This window comes from Aricia agestis, chromosome 7, assembly GCF_905147365.1.
Source record: "Aricia agestis chromosome 7, ilAriAges1.1, whole genome shotgun sequence".
Lineage (NCBI taxonomy): Eukaryota > Metazoa > Arthropoda > Insecta > Lepidoptera > Lycaenidae > Aricia > Aricia agestis.
Window position 1 is genome coordinate 6,341,270 of NC_056412.1, and position 9,031 is coordinate 6,350,300.

Below are 9,031 nucleotides of genomic sequence, written 5' to 3' on the forward strand. Positions count from 1 at the left end.
TTTGTACCTCAAATTTTTTTTGTGTAAATATAAAGTGAATGGTATTTTCTTTTATAATCTTTCGGTTTTGGCGAGGTACAAACGACAAAAGTTGCAAAATTTGACTCCGAGTTTTATTGTAAGATATTCGAAAATTCGTCAAGACCAATCGAATCTCTGACGTTGTTACTATATGTAAAATCGTTTGCACCTCAAAATTTTTTATATAAGTATGAAGTGAATAATATCTTCTTTTATAACCTTTCGGTTTTGGCGAGGTACAAACGATAAAAGTTGCAAAATTTGACTCCGAGTTTTATAGTAAGATATTCGAAAATTCGTCACGACCGATCGAATCTCTGACGTTGTTACTATATGAAAAATCGTTTGTACCTCAAATTTTTTTGTGTAAATATGAAGTGAATAGTATCTTCTTTTATAAACTTTCGGCTTTGGTGAGGTACAAACGATCGAAGTTGCAAAATTTAACTCTTAGTTTTATAGTAAGATATTCGAAAATTCGTCACGACCGATCGAATCTCTGACGTTGTTACTTTATGAAAAATCGTTTGTACCTCAAATTTTTTTGTGTAAATATGAAGTGAATAGAATATTCTTTTATAATCTTTCGGTTTTCGCGAGGTACAAACGATAGAAGTTTCAAAATTTAACTCTTAGTTTCATAGTAAGATATTGGAAAATTCGTCAAGACCGATCGAATCTCTGACGTTGTTACTATATGAAAAATCGTTTGTACCTCTAATTTTTTTGTGTAAATATGAAGTGAATAATATCTTCTTTTGTAATCTTTCAGTTTTGGCGAGGTACAAACGATAAAAGTTGCAAAATTTGACTCCGAGTTTTATAGTAAGATATTCGAAAATTCTTCAAGACCGATCGAATCTCTGACGTTGTTACTATATGAAAAATCGTTTGTACCTCAAATTTTTTTGTGTAAATATGAAGTGAATATAATATTCTTTTATAATCTTTCGGTTTTTGCGAGGTACAAACGATAGAAGTTGCAAAATTTAACTCTTAGTTTTATAGTAAGATATTGGAAAATTCGTCAAGACCGATCGAATCTCTGACGTTGTTACTATATGAAAAATAGTTTGTACCTCAAATTTTTTTGTGTAAATATGAAGTGAATGGTATTTTCTTTTATAATCTTTTGGTTTTGGCGAGGTACAAACGACAAAAGTTGCAAAATTTGACTCCGAGTTTTATAGTAAGATATTCGAAAATTCGTCAAGACCGATCGAATCTCTGACGTTGTTACTATATGAAAAATCGTTTGTATCTCTAATTTTTTTGTGTAAATATGAAGTGAATAGTATTTTCTTTTATAATCTTTCGGTTTTGGCGAGGTACAAACGATAAAAGTTGCAAAATATGACTCCGAGTTTTATAGTAAGATATTCGAAAATTCGTCACGACCGATCGAATCTCTGACGTTGTTACTATATGTAAAATCGTTTGCACCTCAAAAATTTTTATATAAGTATGAAGTGAATAATATTTTCTTTTATAACCTTTCGGTTTTGGCGAGGTACAAACGATAAAAGTTGCAAAATTTGACTCCGAGTTTTATAGTAAGATATTCGAAAATTCGTCACGACCGATCGAATCTCTGACGTTGTTACTATATGAAAAATCGTTTGTACCTCAAATTTTTTTGTGTAAATATGAAGTGAATAGTATCTTATTAATTCCCTGTACCGTTATTCGAAGCTTATTTAATTGAGATAGGCACTACGTTTCCCGCCATTATATCCATACTGTTGACTTCCGGTTACTCCCACTTTCGTCCCACCATGGTGAAGAGGTAGGGAGAGTTTATAAAAGCGAGCTAACTCGTCTGCCAGCTCATTGGCGTCTTGTTTCCCGCCCGATACGGTAGTGTTTTCGTACACAGGTATAAGTGCAATTTATTTCAAGGAATTACACAGGTATAATTGAATTTATTTCAAGGAATAATAATAAATAAATATCTACAGGTATGTTATATTCTTTTAATATTAATTAAATTAAATATATTTTAATACAAGAAATAAAAAATATGATAAAGTACTAATTTAATAATTTATTTTGTTAATATAATGACAACTGTTTTTAATTATATTTTAATTAATTATTACTATCGATGAAAAAAGTATAAAATATTTGCATCTTATTTTTCTTTAACGGATTTTCCGTTCAGATAAAAATTATCATTTACAAATTTTATTTATCACTTACAAGTTTATAAACAATTTTAGTTTAACATAATGAAATTATTAATTTAATGACTAGCTTTTCAGCATTTTATTTTTAAGACGAATGGAAATGCTAGTAAAATATGTGAAAATGGTTGATACCAGTTGCAGATCCATCTGCACCGCGACGTACTTTCTAATTTCTAGCTCCGATAGTGACAGCTCATCCACTAGCTCTTCAGACTCCGCTAAGCACCGTAGTAAAAAAAGGAGGGGGCAAACGCACGTGTCACTCAGACCGTAAATACTAACGGATGTACAAAGAAATTACTGACATTATAGTTGCAGCCGCATCAGAATAATACTCAGTATTTAAATAAGGAACCATCGGTTCCTAAATCCTCAGAAAATCATTAAAGCTTTTATGTAATCTCCAACATCTAGACGACGCCTTTTAGAGTGATATAAGGTATGCAGTGGCACTTATCTATCATCTCCAAGATTCACGAGCTTGGAGACTAATGAAGTAATTCTAAATCTCCAATCCTCCGGCCATGTAAGGCTTTTGGAGCGCTTACTATGTGCGCCATAAAACAACACGATTACAAAAACCACTCACTGACGTCACAAAATGGTTTAAGGAGAATCCGGATTACACGCAATAAAAATTATCAGCGGGGCTAAAATGGTCGTTTTGGAGAATCATATTATGAATCATAATATGATTCATTTTATTTGTTTATTTATTAATCACAAAATGGTCACTCTGCAGTCTGCTTGCAATTCATGGCTAGTAGGTAATTTGTACTAATTTGACATTCGTCAGTTTGACTGTTTTGACGATTCAGTTTCTGAATTGATTTTAGAGGAATTGCGACCATTTTAGCTCCGCTGAACTTTTTTCTGTAGGTGAATATCAGAGAATCTTCTCAGATACGTTGCATATTATATGTCGTCACCGACGTGAGATTATAACAAAACAAGTTCGCGATCCGACGATTAATACGTCTATAGTAGACGAAGCGTGGTAAGGTAAGCTGGTAGTCGGAAGTGTTTTGGCTTCTGAGGAAATCGCGTGCGGTCACCTTGCAGGCAGAGGGTAAAAAGCCCAGCGTCTCCTTTCAGGAGCACGCATCTCATAAAAAACCCTTACAGGGTTGTTGTGGTTGTTACTCAAACGATCTGCCAACGCAAGCTAGCAGTCACCACTGCTCTCACTCAGTCCTACCGAGTAATCGTGGGTAATTTCGTGGACGTGGCATATCACGTAACCACTTTAAACAGGCGACGTCGTTTTTGACACGAAATATCAGGCCGGTCGTCTCGCTCAATATGTGGATTAATGGAGGCAGTTGGGAGCACCAGAAACAATACTGAAAATAATTTCCAGGTATCGTATACCATTTCGCAAGAAATTTCGCCCCCTTATTTATGTGGGGATGCAAAAAAGAACAGTACAAATTATTCCTCGTTCTCGCGACATGACTGCCACTATCCATAAAATAAGCGAAGGCATCTTGGAGCTATGCAATCCATCTCCAAGCTTACCTTCGTCAACGTTTTTAGTACGCAAAACGGACGGTACTGCACAGCCTGTCTTCAACTAAGGGCTCTGAATTACTACATCAAAACAACGAAGTTCAAACTTCTGAACATGTTTTGGGTTCCAGATTTTCTTCAGCCGGGAGACTGGCTCTACAAAGTGGATCTGACGCAGGTATGCTTTCACGTTCGAGTCTCGTAGATTCTAACACTTGATATATCAAAAGCAACTTTGGGAAATGACGTGTCTACTATTGACTGAGTACTGCTCCAAGAGCTTTCGCGACAATAACCAACTGGGTGGCTCAAGTTCTTCGCAAAAGGTATTCGTATCATAATTTATCAAGCCGAGCAAAGCGAGCCCTAGAATATCCCACAACATTTTGTGGTACACTTTACGGAAAAACTATCACGCCTATTGATTTGTGCTTTAATATAGTAATATTGTCAGTCAAGGTCAAATGAGTTAAGGAGACATATGTTCATGTTGCCGTATAAACCTTAGAATTTTTAGGATGGATTATCAACAAGGAAAAAGCGATCCTTGTTCCATTTAAGTCAATAGTTTATTTAGGAGTCGAGTGGAATCCTACTACTAATATAAAGCGAGTTCCTATAGAGAAATTACAAATTCTAAAAACCAAAAATTTGTGAAATTCATAAAAAGCAACGTGTACCTATCCCTAAAAGAGATACAGAGCTTAGTTGGTCTATAAAACTTTCGTTAGTTTTACTGTACCCACAGGTCAGCTCAATTTCCGCGCGCTTTTGATGCTGCTCAACAGAATGTTAAAATCGGGCACCAGATGACGTACGATTCCGGCAGACGCCAGGAACATTTTGGATTGGTGGCTCGAGAATTGTCGTAAGCCTTCGGCTATTCATATGTCTTCACCATTGCATTATCTTACAGCTGAAACTGATGCTTCTGACATCGCATGGGGCGCTCGTCTTAATAATTTAAGTCTGACCTGTTTTTTGTCGCAAGACAAAATCATGCTCCATTGTAATCAGAAAGAAATATTAGCTATGTCAAAAGTTTTTCAAAGTCATCATAAAATAATGACTAATAATACAGTTTTAGTACAAAGCGACAATAAAACCGTAATCGCATACCTTCGTCACGAAGGTGGCACCAAATCTCAAAAACTTAGGATCTAAGAACGATATCAAATACACCTCAGTTTTTCACATTCCAGGGATTTACAACAGCCACGCCGACAATTTGTCAAAGCTTTGTCGGAAACCAGAGTGGCATTTGACGTCCGAATGGACAAATAAAATTTTCAGCAGATAGGGCATTCCAGTGATCGACTTCTTTGCTTTCAGTCGGGTGCATGTGGTAACGAACAACATTTCTCTTGATTTAATCAACCCTGGGGCGCTCTTTCTAGACTCCTTTTTACTGCAGTGGGTTTTCCAGTTAGCTTGGATATTTCCGCCACAATGTCTAATACCCAAAGTTTTGAATCATCTCGATCACGCACAGGGAATATACTTGCTGGTAGTCCCCCGCTGGAGCAAAGTCTACTGGCGATCAGATCTGAAAGCCCGAGCGACTGTCGCCCCATACACAATTCCACGCCTGAACAAGTTCCTCATCGACGCGTCGACGGGTCTGCCATCACCCGAGGTCCACAAGATGACACTGGTAGTTCAGAAATCCGAAATATGGAGGTGGAGTCAGCGCTTAAGAACCTGGAGCAAACTGTAAGTAGATCTTCTATGTATGTCATGGCACTCATCTCGTAATTCTACACAAAAAAGCTTATGTTGCTTGGAAACGATGGCTACACTGGTCAAACCAAAATCAAGTCGATTCATGTAATCCACGGGGTGAAGGTGTAGCCAGGTTTTTATCAGACCTAAGTCGGTTGTTTCAACTCTTTGTAACTTGAATTCGGCTGGAGAAATTAGTTCTTATATTATAGTTGAGTAAATGTTAAAATCCATAGCTTTACAAAAACCTACAAGCTTAAAACCACCAATATGGAATATAGATAGTTTGGCATCATATCTAAGCAATTACGCTTTAGAACATGACAACCCTTTTCAAGTAAAAAGACATATAGCCGTTTTACTGCTCTTATGTTCTGGTAGAACAATAATTTATGTTTAACCCTGCTAAAGATTGATAATGGCCATTGTATACAAAATACAAATGAAATAATATTTTTTGCCCATCTTTTGGTTCAAAAACTGACTTTTCTGATTACAGGCAATCTTGACCTAATAAAGAACTATTGAGGTACTCGATTCTAGGCGGAATACAATTACATTACATTTTACATAATTTATTATTATTTGCAGAGGTCGGATTAAACCTGCCTCAAGGACCATTATTTCAGGATGGATCGAATCCCTTTTCAAAGATGTGGGTATAACTGCTACGCCGGGAAGTATTTGATCAGCTGTTGCATTGAAAAATTGGGTGGTCAATTTTCCAATATAAGATATTTATATATTTATACAAATTGGTGTTCCCATAGTAGTTGGTACTACTGGTTGTTAAAAATAAACTATTTGATTTATATTATATTTTTGTATCTTTCACATTGGCGTCTAATTTACATTCCGTAAACTTTCGTTCCCACCAGGCGATAACAAACAATTCTCAATTAAATAAGCTTCGAATAACGGTACAGGGAATTAATAGTGGCGTTTTACCTACCAATAAAACGCATATTAATTTACTTACCTTATTCGAAGCTTATAGTTTAAATTCTGCCTGGTGAGTATAGACGCAATAAACTGGCAGACGAGTTAGCTCGCTTTTATAAACTCTCCCTACCTCTTCACCATGGTGGGACGAAAGTGGGAGTAACCGGAAGTCAACAGTATGGATATAATGGCGGGAAACGTAGTGCCTATCTCAATTAAATAAGCTTCGAATAAGGTAAGTAAATTAATATGCGTTTTATTGGTAGGTAAAACGCCACTATTTTATAATCTTTCGGCTTTGGCGAGGTACAAACGATAAAAGTTGCAAAATATGACTCCGAGATTTATAGTAAGATATTCGAAAATTCGTCAAGACCGATTGAATCTCTGACGTTGTTACTATATGAAAAATCGTTTGTACCTCAAATTTTTTTGTGTAAATATGAAGTGAATAATATCTTCTTTTGTAATCTTTCGGTTTTGGCGAGGTACAAACGACAAAAGTTGCAAAATTTGACTCCGAGTTTTATAGTAAGATATTCGAAAATTCAAGACCGATCGAATCTCTGACGTTGTTACTATATGAAAAATCGTTTGTACCTCAATTTTTTTTGTGCAAATATAAAGTGAATAGTATCTTCTTTTATAATCTTTCGGTTTTGGCGAGGTACAAACGATAAAAGTTGCAAAATATGACTCCGAGTTTTATAGTAAGAAATTCGAAATGTCGTCAAGACCGATATAATCTCTGACGTTATTACTATATGAAAAATCATTTGTACCTCAAATTTTTTTGTGTAAATATGAAGTGAATAGTATCTTCTTTTATAATCTTTCGGTTTTGGCGAGGTACAAATGATAAAAGTTGCAAAATATGACTCCGAGTTTTATAGTAAGATATTCGAAAATTCGTCACGACCGATCGAATCTCTGACGTTGTTACTTTATGAAAAATCGTTTGTACCTCTAATTTTTTTGTGTAAATATGAAGTAAATAGAATATTCTTTTATAATCTTTCGGTTTTCGCGAGGTACAAACGATAGAAGTTGCAAAATTTAACTCTTAGTTTTATAGTAAGATATTGGAAAATTCGTCGAGACCGATCGAATCTCTGACGTTGTTACTATATGAAAAATCGTTTGTACCTCTAATTTTTTTGTGTAAGTATGAAGTAAATAGAATATTCTTTTATAATCTTTCGGTTTTCGCGAGGTACAAACGATAGAAGTTGCAAAATTTAACTCTTAGTTTTATAGTAACATATTGGAAAATTCGTCAAGACCGATCGAATCTCTGACGTTGTTACTATATGAAAAATCGTTTGTACCTCAAATTTTTTTGTTTAAATATGAAGTGAATAGTATCTTCTTTTATAATCTTTCAGCTTTGGCGAGGTACAAATGATAAAAGTTGCAAAATATGACTCCGAGTTTTATAGTAAGATATTCGAAAATTCGTCAAGACCGATCGAATCTCTGACGTTGTTACTATATGTAAAATCGTTTGCACCTCAAAATTTTTTATATAAGTATGAAGTGAATAATATCTTCTTTTATAACCTTTCGGTTTTGGTGAGGTACAAACGATAAAAGTTGCAAAATTTGACTCCGAGTTTTATAGTAAGATATTCGAAAATTCGTCACGACCGATCGAATCTCTGACGTTGTTACTATATGAAAAATCGTTTGTACCTCAAATTTTTTTGTGTAAATATGAAGTGAATAGTATCTTCTTTTATAATCTTTCGGCTTTGGTGAGGTACAAACGATCGAAGTTGCAAAATTTAACTCTTAGTTTTATAGTAAGATATTCGAAAATTCGTCACGACCGATCGAATCTCTGACGTTGTTACTTTATGAAAAATCGTTTGTACCTCAAATTTTTTTGTGTAAATATGAAGTGAATAGAATATTCTTTTATAATCTTTCGGTTTTCGCGAGGTACAAACGATAGAAGTTGCAAAATTTAACTCTTAGTTTTATAGTAAGATATTGGAAAATTCGTCAAGACCGATCGAATCTCTGACGTTGTTACTATATGAAAAATCGTTTGTACCTCTAATTTTTTTGTGTAAATATGAAGTGAATAATATCTTCTTTTGTAATCTTTCGGTTTTGGCGAGGTACAAACGATAAAAGTTGCAAAATTTGACTCCGAGTTTTATAGTAAGATATTCGAAAATTCTTCAAGACCGATCGAATCTCTGACGTTGTTACTATATGAAAAATCGTTTGTACCTCAAATTTTTTTGTGTAAATATGAAGTGAATATAATATTCTTTTATAATCTTTCGGTTTTTGCGAGGTACAAACGATAGAAGTTGCAAAATTTAACTCTTAGTTTTATAGTAAGATATTGGAAAATTCGTCAAGACCGATCGAATCTCTGACGTTGTTACTATATGTAAAATCGTTTGCACCTCAAAAATTGTTATATAAGTATGAAGTGAATAATATTTTCTTTTATAACCTTTCGGTTTTGGCGAGGTACAAACGATAAAAGTTGCAAAATTTGACTCCGAGTTTTATAGTAAGATATTCGAAAATTCGTCACGACCGATCGAATCTCTGACGTTGTTACTATATGAAAAATCGTTTGTACCTCAAATTTTTTTGTGTAAATATGATGTGAATAGTATCTTATTTTATAA